This window comes from Harmonia axyridis, chromosome 2 (assembly GCF_914767665.1).
Source record: "Harmonia axyridis chromosome 2, icHarAxyr1.1, whole genome shotgun sequence".
Lineage (NCBI taxonomy): Eukaryota > Metazoa > Arthropoda > Insecta > Coleoptera > Coccinellidae > Harmonia > Harmonia axyridis.
In genome coordinates, this window is record NC_059502.1 from 56997842 (window position 1) to 57016241 (window position 18400).

General features: G+C 35.8%; 1 protein-coding gene across 3 annotated transcripts in view; it reads left to right on the top strand.

Moving 5' to 3' along the window:
* LOC123673903 (anion exchange protein 2) overlaps positions 1-18400 on the top strand; it is a 171495-nt gene that overhangs the window by 12313 nt on the left and 140782 nt on the right. Inside the window, exon 1 of one of the 3 annotated variants that reach the window (XM_045608661.1) lies at positions 11160-11316. The exons of the other annotated variants lie outside the window; for them this stretch is intronic. The gene's annotated coding sequence lies outside the window, so the exon portion shown is untranslated. Of the gene's footprint in view, positions 1-11159; positions 11317-18400 lie in introns of those variants that run through there. 3 annotated transcript variants of the gene reach the window in all.

Here is an 18400-nt window from a genome sequence, read left to right on the forward strand (position 1 = left end):
CCTCAGTTTTCGGAGGTATCTTGTCTTCAGTCGCCCTAAACCTCTACGCCCATAGGAAAGGGGTTATTTAGAGCCATTTCTTGATTTTCCCAGCTTTTCTTAATTTATTCATTCGAATGAAGGATCATATTATCTCAATTATACATATAACATATTCAAAATATAATCAAGAATACGTGGAATTTCAAAAATAGATTGTGGTTTACACTCATCAAGAAATACGATGAAAAAATTCAAGTGTAAACGTTACATTACACGGTTCAATAATGTCTTCCAATTTGGATGAAGCAATCGTATTGATCACCGTAAACATAAAGGTAAATCATTCAATGACATTGAATTTCATGGTTCATCGACGTTGAAAGAATTGAACATACCTACTCAATATTATTCTTTTAATCGTTCAAACATAGTAAACCATTTTGGTTTTTGCGCGCTAGTTTCACGGGTACAGGCCAGTTTACAATTTTTGAATTTGGATTTTCTCATGAGTAGAACAAGCTTGAAATTGATTATGTTCGTCCTCCATCTTTTATGCAATAATTTTCGTAAATAGGTTCGTTAATGAATGGGACGAACCTTATCGTTACAGACCATTCCCTGCTCAAATATCGAAAAATATACACACGGGCACATCGACTGAACCTCCACGAAGTTTCTAGTTCATTTTCTCTTGAACCCTTTGCTAGGAAGCAATTATTTTTTTGAAAGTAGCTTGATTCCAATTGTTTAAATATCGTCCTCGGTTACTTTGTTTTTTGTTATAACGGGTGTCTTTTTTCGGGGTATATAACTTTAAGTTGGCATTACTGTTTAAGATGGCGATCGATTCAACAGCTGACAAGTGATTTATTCTCAGTTTGGTTTGGCAATTCATCATGAATAGACTCCCATCTGAACAACGCTTGCAAATAGTGCATTTTTATTTCGAAAATAATGGTTCTGTGCGGAATACGTATCGCGCACTACGTCCATTTTATTTTGTTTAGCGATGAAGCGCACTTCTAGTTGTATGGCTACGGCAACGAACAAAACTGCCGCATTTGGAATGAAGCTAATCCTCAGGTGTATGTCGAAACACCGTTACATCCAGAAAAACTGACTGTTTGGTGCGCTTTATGGGCTGTTTGGTCCGTACTTCTTCAAAAACGATGATGGCCAGAACGTTACAGTCAATGGAGATCGGTATAGAACCATGATTACTAACTTTTTCATTCCTGAATTGAAAAACTATGATGTCCAGGAGCTGTGGTTTCAACAAGACGGCGCAACATGTCACACAGCTCGTGCCACAATCGATTTATTGAAAGACACGTTTGGTGACCGCCTAATTTCACGTTTTGGACCTGTGAATTGGCCTCCAAGATCTTATGATTTAACACCGCTAGACTACTTTCTATGGGGCTATGTAAGGTCATTGGTCTATGCGGATAAGCCACAAACCCTTGACCATTTGGAAGACAACATTCGCCGTGTTATTGCCGTTATACGGCCACAAATGTTGGAAAAGTCATCGAAAATTGGACGTCCAGATTGGACTACATCCGAGGCAGCCGTGGCGGTCATATGCCAGAAATCATATTTAAAATGAAATGCCACAAGATTATCTTGCTGATAAATAAAATTCATGTCAATCGAATAATCCATCGTTGTTTTATTGCAATTTAAAGTTCTATAGATTTAAAAAAACACCCTTTATATACAGAGGCGAACAAAAATAATGAAAAGTAAGCTTCTATAATAACACCCTGTGGAGTGAATCGTTGACAGACAAGATTATTTATGAACAATTAGATGTTTCCTCATCTTTTCTGAACATTTCCTTTTTTGATTTATTGCGATATCTAGACATTGAGAGAAATAACAGCACTTTGAACGGTTTCAGTACCTAAACAGAAAAAAACTAAATCGTTGTATTAAAGAATAGCAATTATACTCTTTGATATCATTGATACAATACTTTTTCATCAACATAATAAAATTTCAATCTTTAACGAATATCCCTATGAATTGATATTAAGAATACCTGTTCATCAATATCGTGATTCTGAAATTGATGTTGAGTATTAGTTGTACAAAGTCGTACATTTACTACTTCGGATAATTACAATGAATAGTATCTAATGAATTATTGATACAAAGTACAACCGAATAATGAACCTAACATTGTAATAATGAGCACTTCCATTGGTTTAATGGAAGTTGATCTTTGGTACAATAAAAAAATTAAGTCTATGATGAATGACTTTTCTTTGTATGTATTAACACTTCTGTTCATCGCTAGAAAAATGATAACTGAACTCATGAATGAAATTTACAATTAATTTTTTCATGGAATTTTTGTACACTTCTGGATCAGTGTAACAATTGAAATTAACTTTAAGATCTTTGTGATTCAAAACATTAAGTTCTCGTTCAACAACGGTACCATATGAAGGACTATAATTTCTCTCAAAGAAATAGCAATTAATAAAAAGAGGAAATGTTCACAAAAAAAAAGGAGCAACATCTGAGTGTTCGTACACAGTCCGTCTATTAACGAAAAAGAATTCAAGAAAAGAAGTATTAGGTATTATTTTTCCAATAGGTGGCTTTAGTTCTCTGTATCTCGCGTTGTACGAGTCCAATCGGATACGACTAGATATCGTAGAAAGATGAGATTTCGTACAAAAACTTTCATGACAGTTTTGTGATTAATAGACTCAGTTTAGTTTTAGCGCGCGTCAAAGATGGTCACTAGCACTGAGAAAATACCCTATATTTTACAGTTTTTTTTGATAGACGAAAATGAAGCCAGGCGACTGAAAATGTAAATAGTGTTTACGGTACTGATACTGTAACAGCCAATCACGCGCAATTTCTGTTTCGTTGATTTCGTACCTGTAATTGGAAGCCCAATTGTCGAAAATATCGATAAAAACATGAACACAGTCGAGTCCTACCGTCATATTAATAATAATAAAGTTTATTTCATAAATAAACACTTTACATCACGGAGGTACATGAGGTATAACCTGTATGTGATATTAACTTAATCAAGATTTCTGAAATAAATAATGTAAGCACTGTTTCGATTGCCCAAGTCCTAAATATTTCACAAAAAACAGTTTGGAACTATTTACATGAGGCTGGTCTCAAGAAAAAGGTCGATGTATGGCTACCATACCATAGTTAACGCAAAAAATTTCATGCCTGAATCGCAACAAAATCGACCCAGCAGCGGATGGTGACTGTTGATGACAAGTGGAAGTGAAAAGCTACGACAACGTCAAGCGAAAACGGTCGTGGTCGAAACTAGGTTAGCCGGCGGAAACGGCCAGGAAGGTTTTGCTGTGTGTTTTGTGGGATTATATCTACTATGAACTGCTCCCCTACTACTCAACTGTTCACTCAGAACTGTACTGTCAACAATTGGACCGTCTGAAGGAAGAAATAGCTCAGAATCAGCCAGCTTTGGCCAATAGGAGAGGAATTGTGTTCCATCAGGACAACTCCAGGCAACACACATCGATAGTGACTCGCCAGAAGCTCCAGAAGATGGTTGGGAGGTTCTTATGCTTCCACCTTATGAACCGGACTTAGCACCAAGTGCTTATCATCTGTTCCCGTCCATGGCGAACAATTTTGTTGGTGAAAGATTCGCTTCAACGGAGGCTGGTGAAAATCGACTGTTTCAAGTTTTTGTCAATAGGGATGAAAGCTTTCATGAGGGAGGCATAATGATATAGCCTTTAAAATGGCAACAAGTTATCAAACAAAACGGCATATATTTGTTCTAAATAGAATCATTCTAAATATGGTAATTAAAGCATTTTACTACACCTTATACAAATTTTGTTGAGATTTTATTTGTTCCTCTATTTTTGTCGGTCTCTATATATACTTCGTGATGAAATGGTGAGGCGATCTGTTCGGAGAATCAACGCTCAAAAACACAATAACATGGCGGATTTCAAAATAAGGCTTATCGGGAAATTCGAGCTACTAATCCGAATATTACACAGGTCATTTATGCTTTCAATTTGGATAGAACAATGAAGTTGATCCGTGTACACATCAATGTGAATCATCATTTTCATTGTTCGAAAGATTTATTCTGAAAATATTTTTATAGCGAATATCTGCCTATATGGTTGATTCTGCGTTTTCTGCAATGTTATGACCTATTTTGACGGCATCCCACTATTCGATCGAATAGATTACTTTCTAGATAATGTGTAAACAGTATACATATATCCTTTCATTTCTGCGTTCAACCAAACTCAATTAATTGGGTTGTGATGTTACCGTTAGATACCAATTAGTCTATAGAGATGACACTCTTAAGAGCTATGTTTGTTTTCGATACATTTAGTAGAGTGCGTTATCGGAAAACAACAAATCGAACTGAACATATTTGAAACGCAAAAACCGCGTTATCAGGATTCGAAAAATGTTAACCTCGATCTTTTTGTTATCTTATTGTTCCCTTATATAGCTTCTACAACTATTCCGTTTCCTCCACCATGACCATCGCACAAGTATTTATCATGAGAACATCGGACAAGTTTTCATTTTTGACATAGTTTTTGATATTTTCGGTACTCGACACAGGTAAAGTCAACTTTTCAACATCGCCAATACAAGAAACGTCGATATTGCAGGCAGTTAATTCAATCTTTATAATTTTTAATTCACAATATAATATTTTTAATTCAAATTCAATTTAATTTATACATATAATTTATTTGGGAAAAGCAATTTAGCTGCGAGTCTCAGGAGACAATAATTAAAATTGTACGCTTTTTGTGATTCCACTTCAGAAAACAGCTGATCTACCTAAGCATTTGGTATGCTTGTATTGTGGTGTCATTTGCTTTCTGATTGAACCTGAGAGATTCATCGACTTCTTGTGTTGGTGTATACATATACTTCAAACATTCCCTGATGAATATTGAAGTTGCCGTAAGTTTTTTTTCATTCATTCATTGAATGAATTTCTGCAGCTCTCTCTCCTACCCAGTCCCTTTAAGGGTGTTCAATACCTTGTATTTACCACTGCTATTTCAGTGCTAATTTCAGTGCATTCCAATTCCAAAGTACAGGTCGGATTCATTTCATTTTTTGAGTGAACAATGACGTGATAGTGAACTTGAAGATCTCGTCTCGATTTTCAAAAAAAAAACGATAGTATTCCGAAAATTGAACTTTGAAATTAAACACTTTCTTTAAATGACTATTCAGCTTTAGAGAGACTTCTCATTTTAAGTAACTCATCCACAAATGTTCAGTGATATTATGAGTTTTGAATTGGTGCAAGCATTTTTTTTAAAATGGCTTGATTTGCTCTAATTGTAGATGTTTTTCAAATAGAATTATGCTTTTTGGAACGCCTCCCAAAGGTTTACGCCTTTTTGCAACATGAACGCCAATAGAATCTTGGACTGTATTTTATGGCTCGAGATGAATGACACTCTTATGGTTTACGAGGGTAGGGTTTCTCTGATTGGCTAAAATTGTGTACATTACTAGTTTATGACAATATTGCACTGAAGAATAGGGATAGGTAGAAAACTTGTTATGAAATCATTGTTAGAATTACAAACGATACTGTTCCTAAAATATATATGCTAGCTGATTTTATTCGTAATGATGTCTGGAGAAGTACATTTTGAGCGCTTAGTATCATAAAGAAAATTTCAAAAGTCATAAAGAAATTAAGATGAAAAAAAGGTATCTGGATTTTTGCCGAAATATGGAAAATTATTAATATTTGGGAAATCTGAAAAAAAATTCTCAAAAAAAAAAAATTTCTTTTGAAAAACTCCCTATTCCCGAAACTCTATCTACAATATTTGTCATTTAATTTTACCCTAAAAATAGGCAATTCTTGATTAAGAAAATTTTCTCGTACTTCCTTCATTAATATTAACTTGAAAAAATTTATAGTAAACATTTTTCGCTTCGTGAAGCCATTCTTGTATACATACCTCCTTGAAAATTTCATGTCATAAAAGTTTAAGAAATTGCAACATTTTTTTATAAATAATTTTTTTCGTTAACAAAAAATGAAAAAATTATGTAATGCAATGTAAAGTGATGTGCGTTTTTTCTTTTTCATCATCATATACCGTTTCTCCATCAGCGAATGACATCTTTTAATCCAAAAAAAAATCCGCCGGACGCAATGGTTGCAGTCAAACGATCACATAAGACAGTTACACTCACAGAAAAGTCTAGCTATCAGGTGGACAAAGGAGAATAACCTTCTCCTTGAACATTTATAGCTTTTGAAAAGGCTTAAAGACAACGCAATTGATATAGATGCATCCAAAAAGGTCCAAACTAAAATTGATATGTATTTTTCAAGAAAGTAGAAGATATTTCATTTTGCATACATACATAATATGTATGTATACAATATTATAAATACCTACATGTACATATTTACATAACGTGTTACATGTACTTTTTTATGAAAAAATAATATATTTTTTTGTGACTTGATTAATAAACCTTTTTTTGATAATTTATAAGTTGCTTCAATTCATAAATTAAAATCACTCCAGTAATCCGGACGCCTCCATAATCCGGGCAGGTACCGGAACGAAATCTGCCCGAACTACTGAAGTTATACTGTACATGGCTGAGCGTAGCGTGGCTGGGAATTCAGCTAAGGTAGTCAATCACTACTTTGTCGCCTAGTAAAACAAATTATTGTGTGAATTTTATTTGACAATAACCCTTTTCATCCGATTTCGATGAAACAAAGCTTGAATATTGAACTTAGATGAGCTGAATATATCTGTAAAAACCCAAAGTGACACCCGATAGACAGAACAAAATACAACTTTTCATTCCTATTCTGTTACTCTTTTCTTATTGCCCTCACTAATTTTTTTTCACGACTTATAATACGTGTCAAATGTCAAATAATCATTTGAATAATCATTCTGAATTTCAGGAGAATATCAAAAATTCTCATCTAGGTAAAGAGACCGACAACAATAACCTAATAAATCGCATATCTTATATTCCTATACACAGTGTTGTGGCCTCCAAAGGCGCATAAAATGAGAACTCAAAAGCTTTTCGAATTTTACATTCTAGAAATCTCAATATCCAAATTTTTCTGATTTTCTCTGTGAAATCATACAACCAGAGATGATCATATATTTTTTTTCAATTCGAATAAATTGCTATTTCTATTATCCATACTCAAAATAAGTCCATGACAGTGGTTCATTGTCATTTCCAACTTCACAATATTTTCAGCGATTTTCTTATTTAGTATTATAAACCTAAACAGTGGCGTACCCAGACATAAGCCTTGGAGGGGGGATAAAGGAAAAAATATCAAATTTTCCTTCTTTTGAAGAAGTTTTCCAAAGAATTTTGCTTACTCATAATAAGATTGTGATATATAAGGTTGTTACATATAATGGATATTCCTCCTGGGGGTATATATCCCCCTTATCCCCCCCTAGGATACGCCACTGTATCTAAACTGAACTGAATTTCTGAAGTTTACAGAAACACAAATTTACTCTTTGCTGGGCTTCATCGAGAGTTGAGATTTTATTAGGGGCAATAAATACCAAACAGGCGGTTCTTCAAGTTGAATGGGTGTGTCAGGTACAAATCTACCAAAAATTTTCGGGTAGCTCCATCTAGCGGAATTGCAGTTTCAGCGCAAAGTAGTCTACAACCTTAATGATCTTATAGACTTCTTTTCTTCTTTGAAGACTTCTCTTGATGACTGACCCCACAGAAGAATTCCATATGTGAGATGACTGTGTACACAAGCATAATATGCAGTCTTAACTGTTTGGTGCGTTGATATTTGCTTCATCCTTCTAATAAGATATACTGATTTTGAGATTTTTTTGTAGATCTCATCTACATGTGTTGTCCAGCATAGTTTGCTATGAAGGTTTATTCCCAAAAATTTTATATGCTTAACTTCGGCATTAGAATGAAAACTTATTTCTTCTGTCTTATCCGCATCAAATTTAAGTTGATTTGTGGAAAACCATTCCTCAATATAATCTTTGGTATTTTTCTTCTTGTTTTGCATATCTTTGATGATGATATTGATCTTTTTATCAATACTGATGTGTCATCACAGTAAAGGCAAGTATTCACTCAATCAGGAACATTTAAATCATTTACATAAATTAGAAATAGAATCGGTCTCAATATCGATCCTTGTGGTACTCCAAGTTCAACATTTGTTTCACTGGATGGAAAAACCCCAACATATTGTTTTCTGTTTTCTTGTCGAATATCTTAGAAGATCATTTACCACATCTCTGAAATCATAGAAGTTTAACTTGTCCAATAAAATTTCATGAGACACTGAATCAAAGGCTCTACTAAGATCGAAATGTAGCATTTTCATGACTTCTCCATTATCAAGAGCTTCCGTGATATTTTGTATTATTCCTATTAGAACTGTTATTGTGCTCTTTTGCTTCCTATAACCATGCTGGCCAATGTGCAATAGGGAGTATTTCTCTAAAAAATTGACCATTCTATTTTTGATTGCTAGTTCAAAAATTTTCGACATATTCGGGAGTATTGATATAGGTCTATAGTTGTTACATTCATTTATATCTTCTTTTCTCTTGTATACTGGAACTACCCTGGAAGACTTGAGCTCATCCGGAAAATAACCACTACTGAGACCTTTGTGTATAAAAATGCTGATAGGCTTTAACAGTTCATTACTGAATAGTTTGAGGTCATACATTGACAGAAAGTATTTGTCCATTGTGTTTTTATTTTTGACCTGGGAAAATAATCTTCCCACCTCCTACTCGGTAAAATAAAAAAGATAGCAACTTTTGGAAGTGTCTGCTTTTACCTTCTTCAAGTAGTCTTTTATAGTTTATCTGTGTTCTTCAGTTGTTTTGCGGTGTTCTTTCCAATCTCTGAAAAAAAACTTGTTCAGGTCATCTGCTGTTAACATACTGTGTTCGGTTGAATTTTGTTTTTTCTTGTTTTTAATTATATTCCACATGGCTTTTGATGGAGTTTGTAATTTTCATGAAATATTCTTCCCTTTCATACTAAGCGGAGATACAAATGAAATGCAGGATTTTTTGGTATATTTATTTTTTCAGAAGATGTCTCGTATATATTGTAGCGTTCGTGGACATTTTGACAGCTTCAACGTCTTCTATGAACTTGAAAAACTGTCCATCATCCATGTAACTCTCATTATCATCATGTTTTGTACCTAATAAGCACTGAACTCTTTCCGAAAAACTTGACTGCATAATCAATAGGTTTTCATTCACAGCCATTTTGAATTCAAACGTATGAATCGGTTATTACACATTTGAACTAGTTTGCATCTAGTTTTATCCAACAGGGATCGGTTAGATCTAGTTATATATATATGATATTGGCTAAATCTAGTATCTGCCACTACGATTTGGTTGGACCTAGATCTAGCTGGAATGATACCAGCTAGACCTAGTTTTACCCGAAAACAAACGGCTAATACTAGATTCAACTTAGAGTAAATGGCTGCACCTAGTTCTAACTGGCTAAGACTAGGCGTATCTGCACTCCAGGTTCTAGCCGTAACATTTACACTTATGTGAACTCCTAGGCCTCATAAAAGACGAGCATTTAAAAGCTCCTGAAGCAAACTCTGTGCTTGTCTTGTTTTAATAGCATCCGAGATATCACCTCTCTTGAAGCGATCAACTAAATATAAATACTACATTATCGTGTATTGGGTCTTAAGCTGGTCTCACAATTCCCCAAATGAAAAGTCACCAATGTCAAGTTAAACAAAATACTGAATTTATTGACGACAGGTGATTCATTCTATTGATTCGTAAACATACAATCAGGCGGAATATAGAATTTACGATCTGATACATTAAAAAAGATGAAAATTGAGAATATAAAGATATTTGGCGAGACGTTCTCGAGCCAAATTTACGTAGGTGCGCCCTCTCCCTAAGGATCACGCGTGTTTCGTCCTGAGGTCGCCGGTCAACTCTTCAATTAGGCAATCCTACGATCTCTGCCTAAGGCACCTTCTCAGACCATCGCGGAGAGGTGATTCAGCTTCAACGCGCGACGCTCATAAACTCGTCGAGGTCATAGTAGAGTGTGTCGCGACGCCCATAACTCCACCTCTCGGATAGACAGAGTCACTACAGATATATACTGAATGGAGCTCCTCAATGTTACTTCCCTAGTTGGTTTGGGGTGCAGACCTGGAAGTAAACGTCGTCGATATTCATGGCTATAAAAAATCATTAATAATAGCTTGGTAGCGCAATCCATTCACCATATATTTGCACTAGCTTCATTTTCGGATAAGTGAGACTCCATCACACCATCAGTCCAAAAACCGCACCACGTTGAGGATGGAGAGGCTTTACAACAAACATTCTTGCATCTTCCTCCAAATGCGACAATTACGCTTATTAAAGTAGCCTCCGAGATTGAAATGGGCCTCATTATTGAAAATAATTCTTCTATGAAAATCCGGATCATTTTGATGCATTTCAAGGACACAATCAGCTAACATGTGGCTTGAGTTTTTGTGTCAACTGGATATTGAAAGCCTTAAGACCTAAGTCTTTATGCAAAAACCGTTGTAATGTCGGTTATGGAATATCTGATTTCTAAGATCGACGAGGAATTTACAAACCTGGCTTTTCGATTCTTCACATCACTTGCTTGTCCTTACATCTCAAATTTTTCCATCAGTTTCACTAATGTCGGCCGAGAAGGTGCTTCTCGACAACCCAAAAGTACTTCAGTTTTGCAAACTGTGATTGCAAAATTTCCACCATTCTTGTAATGAATTTTAATAATTTCAATGCGTTGTTGAAGCGTGTATAGTTCCACTTTTAGTAATGGAGTAGTTTTTACTTGTCGAATGTCAAAAAATGACAGCTGCCCAAGCAGCGGGCTATTCGAAATAAAACCACTTATTGAGAAAAAAACCTTTATTTTTGAGGAAGATTTGACCGAATAATGATTATGCAAGAAACGTCCAGTTGCCGTGTATCGCACTGTATTTCGATAACACACGCACCACCGTCGGCGGCGCTATATGACAAACGCCGCCGTATCGCTTTCGGGCTCGGAATATGCAGAGCAAGGTGTACGAGTAGGAGAAAGATAATAATTACGATCGTATTGTGGCGGTCAATCCATCATCGCTTTTGCATTTCGCTCAATTTTCGCGTTAGACGAACATGTGAGTCGACGTGCGTCCGTTACCGAGCAACCACAAGCTATGACAGTTCAGTGATTTTGTGCCTGTCAGTTTTTCGGATATTGCCATTGGTTCATTAATTGTCGGTAAGTACGAGAATCGCTTTATCGACAGTGATTGTAGTTACGGCCAGTAGTTTTTCTTATCGAGGCAGATACCGGTTTGCGAATTGCGGTTGGTAGATATGGGTTGTCTGGCTGATTCAACAGATTGTTGGAATTTCTCTCTGTATGCGTTTTATGTAGGCTGTTTCGTACGATAACGTGTTGGAAAATTTGATGATAGTATGTTATCAAGAAATAAGTTTGTAGTATACGGTTTTATTTGAATAATATGCATGATAGATATAGATTTGGCTGGTGTAATGATAGAGGGTGAAGTGATAACCGACAATAACATAGGGTAGGCGGTAGGAAGGTTTGTTTATCATAGAATTTACCTAAATTCATTTTCATTTTGTGGATATCGCTTCATTCACTCATCTTCATAACCCCAATTTTGTGCCGAATATTTTTTATTCTGTGAACGGCGTTTTGTATACAAATCAATGTTGACTTGATTTTTACGTAAAAGTCGCCGAAAAACAAACGCCAGGCGTCGCGGTGCTGTCAAACCCTTTTTGCTGTTATTCCATTCGAAATATGTTTTTATTCGAAATTTTTTCGCAATATCTTTTGTTCCATGTTAAATTGTTAGCGATCTGCAGCGAGTTTTATGTTGATTAATTTGTTCTATGTTTTGTCAGTTTGTCTTGATTTGAAAATATAAATACGATTTCGTTTCTTTAAATCACGGAGACTTTGTAACAAATTATTTCTCTATTATTAATGCAATAAATAAAAAAAAACGTGCAATCTTCGTCTATAACAGATTTTGAAAAAAAAGAAAATCATATAGCTCAAATTTTAATGGCATTGAATAATGAAAGGATTGGATAGGAATTAACAGAGATACCATACCCCAAGTATAATTTTACGACTTGACTTGATATTCAACCTACTTGCCTCGAAATCAAGTCAAATTCAAGTCAAGTAGTAGTTTTTCATTGTTGAGTCAAGTAGCAATCTATTTATCAAGTATGTATTTAAAAAATTAAGAACATCAAGCTAGTTAATTTTTTGCAGTTTTATTGTTTAGTGTGCAGTTCATTGAAAATATGATGAAATGAGAAGGAACCTTGCAAAAAACACTTTTTTCTATGAAAATTATTGTATGCAAGAACCAAAAATATGAACTATTTTAAAATGGAAACACAAATGAAAAATAAAATCACTATAAAACATAACAAATTCTTAATATTGAGAAACCTCCATCACTATTTAGTTACATCATTTTCCATCCAGGATGAGGCATCTTATGGACTTTCGCCTATTCTATTAAGGGTTTTTTCAACAGTCAGAGCAACTCTGGAAAATTTCCTCTCGACAGGAGCTGAAGATGCTGGCGTGGATAAAAAATCATTGGCAATTTTAGCCAAGTTTGAAAAAACGATTTTGTGCCTCTTTCACCATTCAGAACTATCAGCACGTGGTTCAGTCAGAAATTTGTCTATTTTATAACGCCAAGCCATTTAATTTGCTCGATTTACAGGAGATTTCTTGAATAAACTTGGGAGATCGATGTCAAACTCACTTATTTATCTTTTGAAGATGATTATTTGTCCAAGCGCGCAAGAGCATGCAGAAATCTATGGCGTATCAAACAAATCTCTCAAATCGAGTCAGGTTCAAGTACACTGCGCAAAAAAATCAACGCACATTATGGAAATCTCAAATTTATTCTACAACTGAAGGTGTTCTCAATGATAATTATTTTTATCAGAATTATGCATGCATATGTTATCCACTTTCAACGTATATCTTCAATACAGATGTTTTTTCCCAGCAGGAATAAAAAAAAGATGAGATTATCAGATTTTGAATGTATTGGCTCCATTCTGAAATCAGTTGTTCTCTATCAATTCTAGTGATCAATAGTTTTTCTTTCGTTTGATTTTCTACACTCGATCGCTATGCAACGCGAAACACGCAATTTGACCCAAGAGGAATGTGCCCAAGCGGTAGTTTTGCGAGAAGGATGGACATACACAAGAATTGCAGAAAGGTTTGGAGTTTCCCATACAAGTGTGTCCAGAATGTTGCAGCGATTCAGGAAGACAGGTATGAATGTCCGGAGACCAGGACAGGGTAGACCACGGGTAACAACTGCCATTCAAGAACGTTACTTGAGAGTTTATTCGTTGAGACAACGGTTTGCAACCGCTCGCCTCCTTCAAAATCAGCTTGAGCAAACTCATGGGGTGCAAATTAGCACTCAGACAATAAGAAATCACCTCAGAGAATATGATTTAAGGCCTCTTGTCGCGGCAAGAGGCCCAGCTCTTACCCCAGCCCATCGAAGGGCGCGTTTGGATTTTGCGAGAGAGCATATCCATTGGGAAGAGGCTGATTGGAAAAGAGTTCTCTTCACAGATGAGTCTAGATTCTGCCTCTACCATTGTGATCGACGTTCCCTTGTATACAGACGTCCACATGAAAGATATGCTCAGTGCACTCTTTCCCAATCAGCCTCTTCCTAATGGATATGCTCTCTCGCAAAATCCAAACGCGCCCTTTGATGGGCTGGGGTAAGAGCTGGGCCTCTTGCCGCGACACGAGACCTTAAATCATATTCTCTGAGGCGATTTCTTATTGTCTGAGTGCTAATTTGCACCCCATGAGTTTGCTCAAGCTGATTTTGAAGAAGGCGAGCGGTTGCAAACCGTTGTCTCAACGAATAAACTCTCAAGTAACGTTCTTGAATGGCAGTTGTTACCCGTGGTCTACCCTGTCCTGGTCTTCGGACATTCATACCTGTCTCCCTGAATCGCTGCAACATTCTGGACACACTTTTATGGGAAACTCCAAACCTTTCTGCAATTCTTGTGTTTGTCCATCCTTCTCGCAAAACTACCGTTTGGGCACATTCCTCTTGGGTCAAATTGCGTGTTTCGCGTTGCATAGCGATCGAGTGTAGAAAATCAAACGAAAGAAAAACTATTGATCACTAAATTGATCGAGAACAACTGATTTCAGAATGGAGCCAATACATTCAAAATTTGATAATCTCATCTTTTTTTATAGCTGCTGGGAAAAAACATCTGTATTGAAGAAAAACGTTGAAAGTTTCAATATCAGAAGTGAACCTCGTATTTTCGTCCATGCAGTTTCGAATAAAATGAGTTGAAACAAGAGATTTGATTAGTTATTCCTATACACATAAATGACAGACGTAATTCTGCATGCCGTTACCATAGTTATGTCATCTTTGACGTTAATTGGGCGTTCGGTGCATAGAGACATGACAGAGTTTAATTTATTTTTCAATACTTGCGTGCGGAAAGTTACTCTTTTCGTCTTAAAATGCATGTGGAGAAAGAGATGAAAGCGCACGCTTGTAGAAAAAATAATATTATTTGAGAATACGCCTGTGGGTTATAATTAACCACAAATTCTGGAAGACACTGTGTAGCACTCCAATAAAAATCTTCCTCTTCACTCTTAACATCGAATGCGACCTACCTCAGAGTGCAGAAACGGCGTTTCATAATCTAATATTCATGATTATGTGATCCTATCTATCGTTAAGTGATTGGCCTTTTCAGTATTCACTGAACCGGACGGCAGACAAGTTGTCTGGGAACACAGCATTTTGAATGGATATTAATCACCAGTTTCAGGTTATTTAGAAAGGTTATTTCGTCTCGAAAATTGTGTTAACCGCAAGGGTAAACACTGTCGTTGCACAACTCATTTGGAACAGATGTTTTCATTGATCGCAGTTATAATTTAACGAATGGTAATTAGAACCTTTTTATTTTATTGTTTTTAATGGGGAGTTTTTGACGTGGTCCAACAGGAAAATTGCCAGTTATGTTTTGTAATTTCGATTTGTAGACTTTCTATACCTATAATCATATGATTCGTTGGAAGTTGGCTATTCAACAATATGAAAAGTTTATCTATTGTTGAATATGTTAATATTCTGTAAACTCATTACAATTATGATTGTATGTATTAGGTGCAGGAAAAAGAAATTATGAATGTTATTATTTTTCCAATTTTTCCGTTATCTGTATCTCGCATTGCATAAGTTCGATCGGGCTTCACTAGATTTCATAGTACAAAAACTTTTTGGATAGTTTTGTGATTAGTTGACTGAGTTTAGTTTTTGCGCGGGTCAGAGATGGACACTAGCAGAGAGAGAAAATACGCTATATTTCACAGTTTTCCTCGGATAAAGGCGAAAGTGCAAGCCAGGCGGCTGAAAATGTGATTAGTGTTAAAGGTCATGATACTGTAACAACCAAGCAAGCGCAATATTGTTTTTGTCGATTCCGTTCCGGAAATTTCGATATCAAAGGTGCACCACGCACTGAAAGGAAAATGTCGATAAAAACATAGACATTGTCGAGTTCGACCGCCATGAAAACACTGTTTCGAATGCTCAAGAGCTTTAGATTGCACAGAAAACTGATTGGAACCATTTGCATAATGTTGGTCTCAAGAAGAAGCTCGATGTATGGGCACTACACGAGTAAACGCAAAAAAAACCTCATGGAACCAATTTCCATCTGCGATTCGTTGATGAATCGCAAAACCATCTATCCATTTTTGAAGCGGTTGGTGACTGGTGTTGAAAAGTGGATCACTTACGACAACGTCAAGCGAAAACGGTCGGAGTCAAAACAAGGTGAGCTAGGATTGACGGCCAGGAAAGTTTTGCTATGTGTTTGGTGGGTTTGGCAGAACTCATTACTTTGAGCTGCCCCCCTAAGGCACAACTGTTAACTTGGAAACTGTACTGTCAATAATTGGAGCATCCAAAGAGAACAGCTTTTGCCAATAGAAGAGGAATTACATTAGGACAACGCCAGGCCACACACATCGCCAGAAGCTCCGGAGCTCCAGAGGTTCTTATACATCCACCTTATAATCCGGACATGACACCAAGTGAATGCAACCTGTTTCTGTTCATGGCGAACGTTTTTGCTGGTGAAGAATTAGCTTCAACAGAGACATGTGATAATCGACTGTCTCAATTTTTTGCCAATAGGGACGAGGGTTTCTCTGAGAGAGACCTAATGATAAAACCTTCAAATGGCAACAAGTTATCGGACAAAACGTTGTATATTTGACCTGAATCGGATCATTCCAACTATGATAAAATTAAAGCCTTCTTTTTCATGCAAAAAATAGATTTTTTATACTACACCTTATAAGTACGTTTCGTGCATTGCGGGCAGATTATCGTCGACATAATCATCCATCTGAGTGTACAATTAGCAAGACAGTAAAAACACTTGTAAAAGACTGAATATGTTACAGATGTAAATATATCATTTTAATGTACGCTCGACCGAAAATATTGCTGCTATAAGTGAAAGTGTTGAATAAGGTCCAAATTAATCTATTTTTCTGCGCGCCGAATATTTGGGCCTCTATCACGGCATCACGGCTATCTTTGGCGTATTCCGCATCGAATCGCCCGATATTAACATTTGAGAGAGTCATCAATGAATTGTATCCTTTTGAACACCCAATAGAGTTTTCAATGATTTTCAAAAGTTCCTTCATTCTTCTAGGATCACTTTCAAGATCTCATTTCGGAGTCATGACTTCCAAAAACCCTTCAATTTATGAAAAATTGAAATATCTCAAACACGATAAGTTTTAAGCATATATGGAACTTTAAACAATTTGGGTTCATTTATCTATGCTATCTGAAAATTCAATAAAGAACAGGGAGTTCCATAGGAAAAAAAAATATATGTTTGGTCATTTACACTTTTTTGTTATACCCTTGCATATTTCCTAACAATTTCGGAATTTTACTCCAATGAAGCCTAATAATACTGTGTCGGATAAAATTCGAGAATTTCAGCTTGACTGTCATACAGCGTCGCAACAATGGTGGAACACCCTATACAGGGCAACAAAATCCTGAAACAGGTGAATTTTTGTTTCACTTTTACCAAATTTTTATGAATTTTTGAAGGATTTTTGTTGCATCCTGTGCCATCCTCATCAACCCTCTAGATTTTTTGAATAGGGAAAGTGGGTCATGTGGCAATTTTTTGGCAAGTTCTTCGTATCTTCTTTACAGGCGTGCAGAAATTTTCGAGAGAAAAAGTTTTTATTTTGAAAAATTAGTTAATTCAAAGAGGTTTTCAATATGTGCACTTTGTCATGGCTCATTTACTTTGAGACGATGGTACCTGATGAAATTTGTCACCGAATGTAAGTCGACCATTACAGTTTTGTTTATGCACAACTTTCAACCCCTACGAACCCTTTAATGGAGAAAAAATGGAGTGACATTGAAAATTTATTTCGACATTGAAAAAAAAATTTTTTTCTTGAAAATTTCTGCACGCCTGTAAAGAAGATACAAAAACCTTGCCAAAAAAGTACTACAGGACCCACTTTCCCGATTCAAAAAATTTTGAGGGTTTATGGGGATGGTACAGGGTGCAACAAAACTCCTCAAAAATGCATAAAAAATTGGCAAAAGTGAAACAAAAGTTGACCTGCCTCAGGATTTAGTTGCCGAATATTTTTCTTTCGAGAAAATGAATTTGTTCCATAATTTTGACGCGCACTTTATTTTAACATTAGATTTCTGAGGTAAAAAAAAAGTGTAAATGAAAAATTTTTGCGGAGAGTTTTCGTCTTAATACCTACTGACGTTATAGGAAATTATATTTTTATGCGCTCAGCCGCATAGGGAAAACTTTGAATTTTATGATTGGCGCATAGAGATATGCCAAAATTTTTTGATTGGAATTTGGAAAAGTACTACTTTCCAAACGTCAATGCGTGTGGAAAATAATACTATCAAAACGCTAGTAGGAAAAATAACATGTTTTATTCGAAAAAAATCGCTCACTGTGGATCGACTGGAATTATCAAACATTCAATCATGTTACAAAAATTCATACTTTTAATCTCATTAAAACAATATACCATTCGATGTGCTTCACTGAGTAAAGCGGAATATAAAGATCAATATGTATTGTGTATGGTGAACATACATCATCATTCCTCATCGAAATTTGATTGAAATTCCTGGAACGATAACGTTGTTATGCTTACACTATTGAAAATATTGAAACCGAAATTTTGCAGCTAC